The 13,420-nt window shown below is 38.1% G+C and overlaps 1 protein-coding gene across 2 annotated transcripts in view; it reads left to right on the forward strand.

Annotated features, from left to right (window-relative positions):
* Positions 1-7,282: 7,282 nt before the first annotated feature.
* Positions 7,283-13,420, forward strand: part of lic (dual specificity mitogen-activated protein kinase kinase lic) — a 120,275-nt gene continuing 114,137 nt past the window's right edge. The window contains exon 1 of one of the 2 annotated variants that reach the window (XM_090380540.1): positions 7,283-7,366. The gene's annotated coding sequence lies outside the window, so the exon portion shown is untranslated. Of the gene's footprint in view, positions 7,367-7,545; positions 7,655-13,420 lie in introns of those variants that run through there. The other variant, XM_090380539.1, reaches the window with a different exon arrangement.

Here is a 13,420-nt window from a genome sequence, read left to right on the forward strand (position 1 = left end):
ATGCATTTTTCTTCTCTGCCATATGCCTCATTAGTTCATCTGACATCCATTTTGGCCTAAGCCTTGAACAATATTTCTTAGTTGGTATGTAAAGCCTAGTAGCTTCCAAGATAAGTTCTTTGAATGCTTCCCATTTTGAATTTGCTGTTGGTAATATCATCAGTTGGTCCCACTGTATAGAATTTAAATACTCTCTCAGTCCATCGTAGTCGCCTTTACGGAAGCAATAACCCTTCCCTTTACCCCTAATGGTAGTTACCTCTTTCAGTAAATCCCACTTCAGCACACTGTGATCACTGCCACCTAGTGGTTCATTTATCTGCAGATTCTTAATGCATGAAGAATCACTGCTGATAATCAAATCAAGAGTATTACTCCCTCTAGTTGCCTCCCGAACATGCTGAGGTAGAAAACAATCATCCAATAAATCCACAAAACCCCTGCTAGTGTGTGAGTAACTAGCCCCCGAATTCCAGTCAATATCTGGGAAATTAAAATCTCCCATTATAAGACTCTCTGATTTACTGGCCCACTCTATTTCCCTGTACAGTTCCTTATTATACTCATCAGAGTCATTAGGCCTATAGCACACTCCTACTCTCAATTTTGATCTCCCAATGCTTATGTCACACCAAACTGACCCAACACTGCACTGTCCAGCGATGTCGACTGGCTTCACTTCCTTGGTTTTTATGTGTTTCTTAACTAATAGCATAACCCCTCCCCCCTTCCTATCCTGTCTATCCTTTCTGTGGACGTTGTACTCCCCAAATTGCATTTCTGCATCCCTTATATCTGTGTGACACCACGTCTCTGATATCCCAACAATATCTGCCTTTGATGTTTTGAGCAATACCTCAAATTCATCAAATTTATTTACTAAACTCCTAGCATTGGTGTACACGCAAGTGTACCTGCACCTGTTTCTATTCTTAGCTACCCTAACACAACCCATGTGTTTACTTGTACCGCAATGGCTCCCAGCAGTCTCTGAAATACCATGCATCTTGGTTTTCAGGCTTCTGCTCATTCTAATAGAAGCAGTGCAAGAATCTCTTTCACCTCTGCCAGTGGCTACTGTCAATCTATTGGTCTTTGTCTCCTACCAAGCTAGCAGTTTTCCGACCCACCTAACACTGCCTCGATAGCATCAGCAAATACTCTTGCACCCTTTCTATTTAAGTGTATCCCATCCCTGTAGAAGCAATCTCTCCTGTTAACAAGTACAGTCCAGGCTGAAAAAAATTCTACCCCTTGAGCCTTGCACAATCTTTCCAGGGCCGAATTGATCGACAAGGCTCTCATCATATACTCCCTCCTATCGTGTCTGGGCAGAATTGCAGACACTTTCAAATTCAACCCTAATTCTCGGCTTTTGTTCAACAGTGACCTGTACTTGTTAAGTAATTCTGCCGGTCTCCTACTCTTAATTCTTGAGTCTGTCTGTCTCTGGCGTGGAGTCTGTGCGGGTAGCATAGTGGTATCGTCGCCGTTCTCCCCACACCTGGTGGAAAAGGCCCGGGTTCGAATCCCGTCAATGACGCGAGGAATTTTAATGGGTTTTTTTCATTCCGTGGATGAGTTAGTCCAGTGGCTTTCAACCGGGGTGCCGCAATAACATTCCAGGAGTACCACATAATTTGGGTTTAAGTTACTTGACTTATTATTATTTTTAAATTTATATGTTTATTTCATTATAAAAAGGTGTACAGTATCTTTTTAATTTTGTGGTCATCCATAATTGATGTTTACTTAGTATCTTTATATAAAGAATAAAATATATACTGTATATACAGGGTGTTTCAGTTAGACGTTTCAGAACTTCTAAGAGGGGTAGTGTACATCCTGACAACTCGAAATCATATAGCAATGTGGGGTCGGAATTGCTTTCCTGAAGCGGTGTTGTACACAGAAGCACCATAAAAAGAAAAGAGACCGTAAGTGAGAAATCGTTTTAATAATACATGAAAAGAAGCAAAAGGTACATGGATTAAAGTAAGTGTTCGAAGTTTCTTCCACGGGCTACAATGCACGCCTCACATCTCCGACGCATGGACATCCGAACATTCTGGAATACTCCAGGCGAATTTCGAATTTCTTCGGCAGCTACTGCGATTCTTGCAACCAGCTCCTCAGCATTGTCAACAGGGGTGTCATAAACTAGCGATTTCATATGACCCCAGAAATAAAAATCAAGACATGATAGGTCAGATGACCGAGCAGGCCAACGCACGGGACCACCACGTCCGTTCCATTGTTGACCAAATGTGACATCCAGGTAGTTACGAACATCTCCACTATAATGGGCAGGGGCTCCGTCGTGTTGGAACCACATTGTCTGTTGCGTCGATGCAGAAATCTGATCATCTCTCAAAAGTTGTGGCAATACTTGCTGCAGAAAGATCAAGTAGATACGTCCGGTTAGACGACACGGTAACAGGTAAGGTCCGATGAGGTAATCTCCCATAATACCGGCCCATACATTGACCGAAAATCGAATCTGTGCTGCACGACGTCGCACGACGACTTCTGTGTACAATACCGCTTCAGGAAAGCATTTCCGACCCCACATTGCTATATGATTTCGAGTTGTCAGGATGTACCCTACCCCTCTTAGAAGTTCTGAAACGTTTAACTGAAACACCCTGTATATAATTTGTATTATAAAATGTAAGTTTTATAATTATATTATTGTTATAAATTTTCTTTTGCAATTTTCTCAATATATATATCTACATTTTACATTCACACATGATTCACACACACGATTCTACATTCACACAATGTAGATACCTTCACACATGAATGCATCTACATTCCCACATGAGGAGTTATTCAGGAAAGGAATGCCATAGATGAAGTAAACACTGGCAGTGAGCTGGATGATCTTTTTTTTTTTTTTTTTTTTTTATTATTATTATTAGCCATATGGTGCAAGGAAGCCTGAGGCTTATGCTGCTCCAGCCAAAGAGAGAGAGAGAGAGAGAGAGAGAGAGAGAGAAGTAGAAAGGAATCACCAAGAAAGGGAAGAATGATGATAGGACCATGCTCAGGACCATGGGTGTGCCAGGTGTGGGTGTAATATGTATTATAAATTTGTTCACCTATGACAATATTAAAAAAAGATTTTTTTAAGATGGAGTGAGGCTCCTTGTAATGTGAGGCCCTAAGTTGTAACTTGTTTAACTTATATATAAATCTGGCCCTGATCTTACTTGCCAGACCTAGCCCCTTGTGACTTTTTTTTTCTTTCCTAAACTGAAAAGTCTACTTATGGGAACCCATTTTCAGTCTTTTGAAGACATTCAGAAAAATATGACTGAACTGTTAAAAGGATTTGCAGAAGATGACTTCTAGAAATGTTTCTGTGCTTGAAAGAAATGTATGGAACAGTGTATGTGCAAGCCCAAGGCCATTATTTTGAAGGGGATAACTTGTAACATATGACATATTTCATTATATTTATTTTATTACAACAGTCTCATTATTTAATAGCCACACCTTTGTCCAAAATATCAAAATATTCTGGAAACATACAGCACTTTCCTGTGTAATATACTCATGTAAAATGATCAAGAAACAGTGTGTACTTAAAAAAAAATTAATGATATGCAAAACTGACACAGAAGAGTCTAAGCTGAAGATTGATTTTGTCAGACAAGCCAAACAGCATCCCAATTCAAGTTTCATGACTCCTTTCTAATGAACCTGTATATTCAAAAGTATTAAAAAATTCCACATCACTCTCAACTGTGAACTGCTTAACTAAGGTGGATTTGAAGCTGGAGGACACTGGCATGTTTATACTCTGATATAGATATACATTTCAGAAGGGAAGGCAACTGCTAAAAGATGTATAAATGCTACCTATTACTATGCATATCGATTTCCTCCTTTCCAGTCATCATATTAAGCTAAGGAATATGACTTTCAATTCTGTCTTTTTTCAACCACTTCTCATTTTTATGACATGCACTATAATTCTCTGATTTCCCCTTTCCTTTCACTGGTCATTAAAGCTGTGGATATTCTTCCTGTGATGATAGTCAAGAAGGTCTGATCATTTAAGTTTAAAATTCTGAAATTTTAAACACACACATGCACACAAGTTGAGTATAGAAACTAAGAAATGGTGAAGTAAAATTAAAATAGGCAAAATCTGTTGCTTTCTTCAATGAAATTGAACATTTAGAGAAAAATATTAATGGTATTGAGAGATTAGGTTGGTGGAATCAAATACTATGGAAAGTGGGGTCCAGTCTCAGTTACTGCCAGAGTTGAATACACCTCTGGCATTCCCCTCGCTGAATAACTCCTCATGTGTGAATGTCAATGCAAAATATTCAATTAGTTTGTTAGCTACCTGAGCAGGATCATCAACAGTTGAACCATCGATATCAAGTGGACCAATTTGATTCATTCCCTTCCTTCTAGAGTTTACATAAGTAAAGAACTCTTTGCTGTTTTTCATTGCATCCTTTGCCAAAGATTTCTCGCAATCTGCCTTCACCTGCCTAACCTCCTTTGTAACTTGGTTACAGATCAGCTTATATCTATCACAGGCTTCTGTGTCCCATGTTAATTTATATGTATCCCATGCATTTTTCTTCTCTGCCATATGTCTCATTAGTTCATCTGACATCCATTTAGGCCTAAACCTTGAACAATATTTCTTAGTTGGTATGTAAAGCCTAATAGCTTCCAAGATAAGTTCTTTGAATGCTTCCCATTTGAATTTGCCGTTGGTAACATCATCAGTTGGTCCCACTGTATAGAATTTAAATACTGTCTCTGACCATCGTAGTCGCCTTTGTGAAAGCAAAATCCCTTCCCTTTACCCCTAATGGTAGTTACCTCTTTGAGTAAATCCCACTCCAGCACACTGTGATCACTGCCACCTAGTGGTTCCTTTATCTGCAGATTCTTAATGCATGAAGAATCACTACTGATAATGAGATCAAGAGTATTACTCCCTCTAGTTGCCTAACGAACATGCTGATGTAGAAAGCAATCATCCAATAAATCTACAAAAGCCTTGCTAGTGTGTGAGTGACCAACCCACAAATTCCCGTCAATATCTGGGAAATCTTGTAATAATTGAGAGTAAAGTGAAGGAGGAATTGTTGAAGATAAATACAAGAAAGGTACCTGGGGTGGATGGGATCTATCCAGTTATATTAAAGGAGGCAGCAAAGGAAGTAAGCAATCCATTAGCCATAATTATGAGAGCTTCCATGGACTCAGGGGAGGTACCCACAGACTGGAGATGTGCAAATGAAACCCCAATTCACAAAGGAGGATCAAAGGCTGACACAAGTAATTATAGACCTGTGAGTTTAACTTCTGTTTCAGGAATATTAATGGAAACACTGGTTAAAGAAGCACTGCAGGATCATCTTGACAAGAATTCGGTTATAGCTCAGACACAGCATGGTTTTGTTAAGGGAAGGTCTTGCCTGACCAATTTGATTGGATTCTATGATGTAGTCACAAAAAAATTTGATGCATGGATTAACTTTGATATTATATATTTGGATCTTAGAAAGGCTTTTGATACTGCTGCACATGGAAGACTGCTGCACAAATTGGAGCAATGTGGCATTGGTGGCAAATTGTTGCTATGGATAAAGGGGGATGGTTAATGGGGAGAAGACAGAGAGTGGTAATCAATGGACACTGCTCATCGTGGACTAATGTTATTAGTGGAGTCCCTCAGGGTTCAGTGTTGGGTCCATTGCTGTTTTCTGTATTTATAAATGATATTGATGATGGTATATCAAGCTTAATGTCCAAGTTTGCAGAGGATAGAAAGGTTGGCAGGGTTGTTAAGGACGCTAATGACGCTATGCTACTGCAACAGGATCTGGAATGGTTGAGCAGATGAGCTGAGATGTGTCAAATGAAGTTTAACATTGACAAATGTAAAGTACTACATATGGGAAACAGCAACTCCAGAGCAACGTATCAACTCTGTCGGACTACACTGACAGTGTTAGAGAAAGAAAAGGACCTGGGGATAATTGTGCAGGCAGATATGAAGTTCTCTGAGCAGTGCAGACGTTCTGCAAGAGTAGCTCAAGGTGTCTTATCAATGATATACAGGAAATTTTCTAGCAGGGATAGGGATAGGGAGGTGATTATTCCCTTGTATAAGGTAATGGTCAGGCCAAATCTTGAGTACTGTATACAGGTCTGGAGGCCTCATTTCAAGAAGGATATAGAGCTGCTGGAACGAGTGATGAGAAGGGTAACAAGGTTAGTGAACGGAACGAAGGGTTGCTCTTACGAAGAAAGGCTTACGTTTTGCAAACTACAGTGTCTGGAGACTAGGCACCGGGGGGTGATCTGATAGAGGTGTACAAAGCCTTGAATGGTTTGAGCATGTTCAATGCTGATGGGATTCTGCCTCTTGCTCAGAATAATCACCTGAGAGGGCATAAATTCAAATTGTGGAAAGACAGATGTAGGATACATGTGCGGAAATTTGCCTTTATCCAGCGGGTAGTTGGTTGGTGGAACAGACTTCCATCCCTTGTTGTGGAAGTTGATAGCCTAAATAAATTTAAAGCTCAGCTAGACAGGTATTTCAAACGAATGGAGGGGTGAAGTGGAAGGGTTTTTTTTTTCTTTTTTTTTACTGTGCTGCCTAAGCTTGCTTTCTTGCATCATATGCCTTTGCTAATGCTAATATATATATATATATATATATATGTGTGTGTGTGTGTGTGTGTGTTTGTGTGTGTGTGTGTATATATATATTGAGAAAATTGAGTAGGAATGCCGCAAAAAAAATAAATTACTTAGGGGTGCCGTTATGTTATTAAAAAAAGGTTGAAAGCCACGGAACTGTTAGTCGGTCTCAGGCGTAGATAGCAAGGTTTTCTCCCCAGAAACGGGGTTTTTTTCTTCCAGCAAAACAAACAAATCGACCATAGAACACACGCAATTTACAGACACAAATACGGGTTAATGTATTCAATTACGGATAACCATAAAATTATAATTTTTTGTCTCTGGTGAGGAAGGATGTTTTTTCTCCCAAAAACTGGGGAATTTCATCCAGGAAATAGGAAAATCGATCACAGAGCACATGCAATTTACAGAGAATATTTTTGTGTCTGAGTGACTGATTCGCCTAAAACACCATTAACTAACAATAATCAGTTGCCGTATAGAAATGCAATATTTGTGTGGGGTTTTTTATGACTATAATATGACCAGGAAAAAATTCAAGATCCGTCATGGGTCATTCCTCGAAGTATCCGGGTTTGAGACGTTCTATTGTAAGGATAATTCTCTAACACTGAATCCATACCATTGCAAAATTCAAAATGAAAAACGTTGTATACTACACAAGCGGAATGTAGTAAGTTATGTTTAAAATCTAAAGGCGATATACATATAAGTAATAATAAAATAATATTGTTTTAAAAATTTGATATTAAAAATGTATCGTTCCCAGGTTGTGTTTTGGTCCAGTTTTATTTTCCGTTTGTTGAGTAGCTTATCGGAAGTGGTTTTGACGTCAGCGGGGCTTCCCTCTATCAAAGTGAGTGGGTTAGTGAATCACTGAGTTTGGGGCTTCTGTTTGAGTTAAGGAAGAATAAGTTGTGGTTACTTTTTTCGTGAATAGTTTTGTAAGAAGAAATCGAACGTAAGTAACACTTATTTTTAGCTTGGCTTAATTACTTATATTCTCATTAATCACCACTAAAAAGTTACTGTTAAGGGACAGGTGGGTGGGTGGGTCAGTCTGTCTCATCGATCAATGGACTTTTTATATGAACGTTAGATAGCCTTAGGAACAGCATCGAAGAAATTGCTGTTCTTCAAACTCTGAGAGGAGTTGCAGGATCTAACATGCCGTTTTAAGTTAGCATTGTCGTTGGTCACCTAAAGTGATTCGATTAAGCCTTCTTGACATTATTCTCCCTTGACCTTGTAGTTGATGTGAGCACATAATTACATACACTAAAAGGGTTACTCCACTTTTTATGGAAGTCCCGAGTGTCTCAATAACTCAGAAATTATGTTTCGAGGCTGATATCTAGTTTTTTGTTTATAGCCAGTTAAATTCCTCTAACTGGAAGATTAATCTACGAGACTAGCATGATTCTGCATCACAAGGAGCGGAAATAACCGATGCTGACTTGGGTGAATTTTTAGCTTCATTTGGTCTAGCAATTAATGAAGTACTTAAAACAGCATTGCAAACAAAACTGATAAATTGACTTTATTATATATTTTTCTTAAGTCTTTTTTTTTTTTTTTTCTTCTGGAATACTTTGGCATGAAGGTTAGTTTACGTTTAGTACAACAGTTAATGTGATCATTCCGCATAGTTAGGTCTGTAAGTGTTTTATTTATTTATTATTATTTTTTAAATTAAAAATAATTACTTTGATAAATTATTAATCAAAAATATTGCTATATTGAAACTTTGTAAATAATTAAAAATGTGACATACAATTAAACATCTTAAATATATTATCATAGTTTAATGATATTCAGATTTATGTAGAATGTTTTCCTCAGAAATTAAGTAATGTACTGATTTCTATTTCTCACTTTTTTTTTTTAATGATTTATACTTCCCATTATTTTCCAGGTTACTTTTGTTTTAATTGCCTCAATGAAATTAATTAATGTTATTTGGTGAGACAAGATAATCTAATGTTAGGTTTGTTGATTTTTTTTTTCATTGTAGTCGGTGGAGAGACTGCATTTTGTAGTGTCAAACCCTGATCTGCTTTTTCATATTTTAGTCAGTAATATACTGTGAAACTGAAAAATTTCTGAACTTCACTGTTAGTGCTTATAATGTAAAGAGAAATTCAACAACATTATCTGAAATAGTTGATTTATGATGGTTTCTTTCACTTGGAAACACCTGCACTATAGTAAAAATTAGTCAGCGAGTCTTAAACAGTCAACCTCAAAACTTGCACCAACTCTCGTACCCTTTATTACCAGTCAAGAATGATTCCATCTGTAATGTGCTGAGAAAAATTTTTGAGTTGCCCCAACTACTCCTACATAAACACTTGTTGTGCATGTGTAAAATTTATCCCATGCGTTTTAGTTTTCTTATAATTTTTCAAATAAGTAGGGAAAATAGATCAAATCGAGATAGTGCTTAGAAGATTTGCAAACATCAAAGTTCCTTTTTTTGTGGAGAGTGTGCATTTGAGCTTGATTATTGTAATTTTTTTTTTTTTTTTTTTTGCAATGTAATAACTTTTGCATACAGCTAAGTTAATATTTATCTATATTTTTCAAAAAGAAGCTTGTCAAAATATATGATTTTTTGCTCATTTTTGTGTGAATGCCTACCTATCCCATATGTATATTTTTGATTTACAGTTTTCTAGCCTAATCATATACATTTGGTATAATATCAATATTGATATTATTAAAAATTCCAAGTATTAGCATTAGTGGAGGCACGTGATGCAGGAGAGCGGGCTTATACAGCAACAGTATCCAACAGAAATCGATCTCTCACCTTAGAGCCGCACATTATCATTCATGTGTATAAAAACAAAGGTAGCAAACACATTACTTCATTCCCAGTTTTTTTTTTTTTTTTTTGTTTGTTTATCAGTACGATAGCAACATCTCCAGGGCTCGGGATGGTAAGTCATTGTCGCTTATAAGTCTTTGAGATAGCAGGCTGCTGCACGATTTGAAGCCAGGAAGTCGAGGCGGAGGTGGTATGTTGGCTAAATGTATCGCGCAGTCTCATTTTGCCACTATGGAAGCAGTTTTGAGAGAGAGGAATCATTACAAGAAGAGCTGGCCAAGGTCGATGGAGGGCTACATCACCCAGAACAGATCGCTATCTGGCTCTAACATCACCACGGAACCTTACAATCTCCTGTCATCAACTGACCCTTCAAGTTGCTGTGGCAACTTTCCTTCACAGGTAAAAACATTTATAAACTCTGTTAAGAAGGCACAATTCAAGTGGTTTGTATGCAAAGAAACCAGTGGTTTGTATCTGATTAACCAGTGCCGGACCAAGGTATTTCCATGCCCCAGGCAGAATAATTTTTCGGCGCCTTTTACTGAAGATATATATATTTTTTTGCCTCATTGTTCTTCTGTTTTTGGAGCCCTAGGCAAGGGTCCTGATAGCCTGTGCCAGCCTTGTGGCAGCTTAAATAAATTCAAAAAGGAACTAGACAAACATTTGGAATGGTTCGGTGAAATGGGAAGGTTTTTTTTTTTTTTTTGGCTGATGCTGTATAAGCTTGCTTTCTTGCATCATATGCCTCTACTAATGCTAATTGGTATTGTATCATGCAAGAAAGAAAATAATTAGTATTAGTAACGGCCGCATGGTGCAAGAAAGCCTATGGCTTATGCTGTACCAGCCAAAAAAAAAAAAATTCGGAACAAAACAATGATAAAAACAAAAAAAAAAAAAATAAAAAAAAAATAACTAAATAATAATAATTAATAAATAAAAAATAAATAAAAAGGAAATTAAACCTATCATCCTATGCGCTTCTCTTACCCGAAAGTACTATCCAGATGACCTTTGAATTTCCCCAAACTGTCGGCCTCTACCACCCATGAAGGCAACTTATTACAGTAATTTATAACTCGCTGGCTAAAATAAAACTTCCTGCAGTCCAATCTAAACATTTCCCCCGTAACTTGAATTTATGTCCCCTAGTTCTAGCATCATTTATAATCTTGAAAATTTTGTCCTCATTCATTTTACTGATGCCTCTCAGAGCCTTAAACACCTCAATCAAATCTCCTCTAAGGTGTCTAGTTTCCAAACTCTGCAACCCACATATTCGAAGTCTTTCTTCATAAGGATGCCCTTTTGCCGATCTCACCAGACGAGTTACCCGTCTTTGCACCCTTTCAAGAAGCTCGATGTCTTTCGTTAGGTTCGGTCTCCATGCTTGAACACAGTATTCCAAGTGTGGTCTAACATAAGCCTTATATAATGGGATTATCACGTCCCTATCTCTACTTGCAAAAGTTCGATAGATCATCGATAGGACACCATGGGCTTTCCTTGCAACCTGTTTACAATGCTCAGAGAATTTCATGTCTGACCGTATCGTAACACCCAAGTCCCTTTCCTCCAGTACTGGGTTTAGTTGAACTACACCAAGTGAATAAGTTTTTTTGGGATTACTGTTTCCCAGGTGTAATACCTTACACTTTGTTGGAAAAGCTTGCGTAGCACCAGTTCAAAAAAAAAAAAAAAAAAAAAAACCCTAATTTTCTCATTCCCTTCCAATAATTTGATCAACCCAAACTGTCCACCTCCATAATGCCGGTGGAAGATTATTTCAGCAGTTGATTAATTACCCATTGACTGAATGCAAATTTACTCACTTCTTTTTCTTTTTTTTTTTAAATGAAACCCCAAACACAAGAGGTATTAGAATCTATAGTACTTAGTACCGTGCTTGGGTTGGAGGTTGAGAAGACGAAAGAAGATATTTGTTGACATTGGATTTGAACTTCTGTAGACTAATTTTCAGGAAATACGTATGAAGGAAGGATGTTCCAGGAAATGGCAGTTGAATAAATAAATGAGGAAGATGAAAAGTTGGTTCTGTGAGTTTGAAGTGGGAGAGCAAATGGATGTTGGCACATGTTCAGACTGTTTTGAAAGAGAGAGTGGAAATCATAGATGCCAATTCAGAAGAACAGAGCCTATGGAAGTATCTGTAGAAAAGGCATTCAGCATAAACAGTATGTCTGTGAAATAGCGAGTGGAGAGACTCTGTTAGAGAGGAGTCATTAATTAACCTAACTGCCCTCTTCTGAATGGAATCTAGAAGCCTGAGAGAGGTTTTGGGGACACCGCCCCAGATGTGGGAACAATATTCCATGGTAGGGCGGATTTGCGATTTGTTCAGAGTGAACAGCTGTTTGGAAGAGAAGTAACACCAAGAGCGAAAGAGAAAACCAACTTTTTTAGATGCAGAGGAATCACTATTTGTAATGTGCTTATGCCAAAAGAGATTAGAAATCAGGGTAATCCGCAAAAGAGATATATCATCTTGCCTAGAAATTGGAATGCCACCAAAGATAAGCATAGGAGCAGAAGAATCCTTTTTGCAAGATATAAGAAAAGACTGAGTTTTAGAAGGGTTGAAATCAACTAAATTGTCTTTACCCCACTGGAGAATTACCTGAAGATTGGCATTTAAGAAATTGGTAGCAGATTTTCGAAAAGTTGAAGCTGATTGAGCATGGCAGGGTGTCTCAAAATGGAAAGTGGAATGCAATGTGCTATCATCGGCAAAACTATGGATAGGATTTCGAGTCAATGGAAGAAGGTCATTAATATACAAGAGGAAAAGAGTGGGGGAAAGAACTAAACCTTGGGGGACACTGGCATTAGTGGAGAAATTAGAAGACAGAGAGTCATCTACCATCACCCTCAGTGAGCAATCAGGGAGAAAACTAGATAACCAATTACAAAAAACAGTTGGTAAACCATAAGATGGAAGCTTGTTTAGAAGACTTATGCTAAACACGATCGAAAGCCTTTGAGATGTCAAGAGTAGCTACTTGTATTTCACCAAAACCTTTCCATTGAATTAGTCCATAAATGGGTAACGTAAGCCAGAATATCACCAGTGGATCGACACTGACTGAATCCATACTGGCGATCATTGATTAGATGGAAGGTTTCTAGGTAGTTTAAGAGTTGGCGGTTAATTGATTTCTCGATTACTTTAGAAAGAGTAGAAGTAATTGCAATGGGACGATAATTGGATGAGAGGGATTTGTCACACTTTTTAGGAACTGGCTGGATATGAGCAAATTTCCAAACAGAAGGAAAAACACCTTTGGAATAAGAAAGTGAAAAAGGCGGCAAAGAATAGGAGTAAGTTCAGGAGCACAGGTTTTGAGAACAAGTGGAGAAATACCATCGGGACCTGGAGCTTTCTTAGCATGAAGATTTGTCAAAATCCTTCTGACATCCTTTTGATGGAAGACCACAGGAGGCATTGAATGGTGTGTGTTGGGAATGGTGGGAGATGTTTTACCAAGATCATTAATACATGAGTTGGAAGAAAAATGGGATGCTAGCAGGTCAGCTTTATCCTTGGGTGAAGTGACAACAGAACCATCTGGTTTGGACAGAGGTGGGAGCAGAGATGGGCAAAAGTTGCGGCAATAGCTTTGGCAAGAGACCGGAATGCTTGGCTACCATTAGGGCAAGAAGCAAGTTTTCTACTCGTAGCCTGTTCAAACTCTAGTTTGGACTGATTAATAACTGCTTTACAATTGTTGCGAGCTTTGGTGTAGGCAGAAAATGAAACTGAAGAATTAGAAACAAGCCAATTATGATATGCAATGTTCTTCTCTTGAACAGCCTTAGCACATTTATTGGAAAACCAAGGCTTAGAGGCGCCTCCGTAGCCAGGTGGGAAGG

The sequence above is a fragment of the Mastigoproctus giganteus genome, chromosome 8 (genome assembly GCF_048544385.1).
Source record: "Mastigoproctus giganteus isolate SK-2022 chromosome 8, ASM4854438v1, whole genome shotgun sequence".
Taxonomy (NCBI): Eukaryota; Metazoa; Arthropoda; class Arachnida; order Uropygi; family Thelyphonidae; genus Mastigoproctus; species Mastigoproctus giganteus.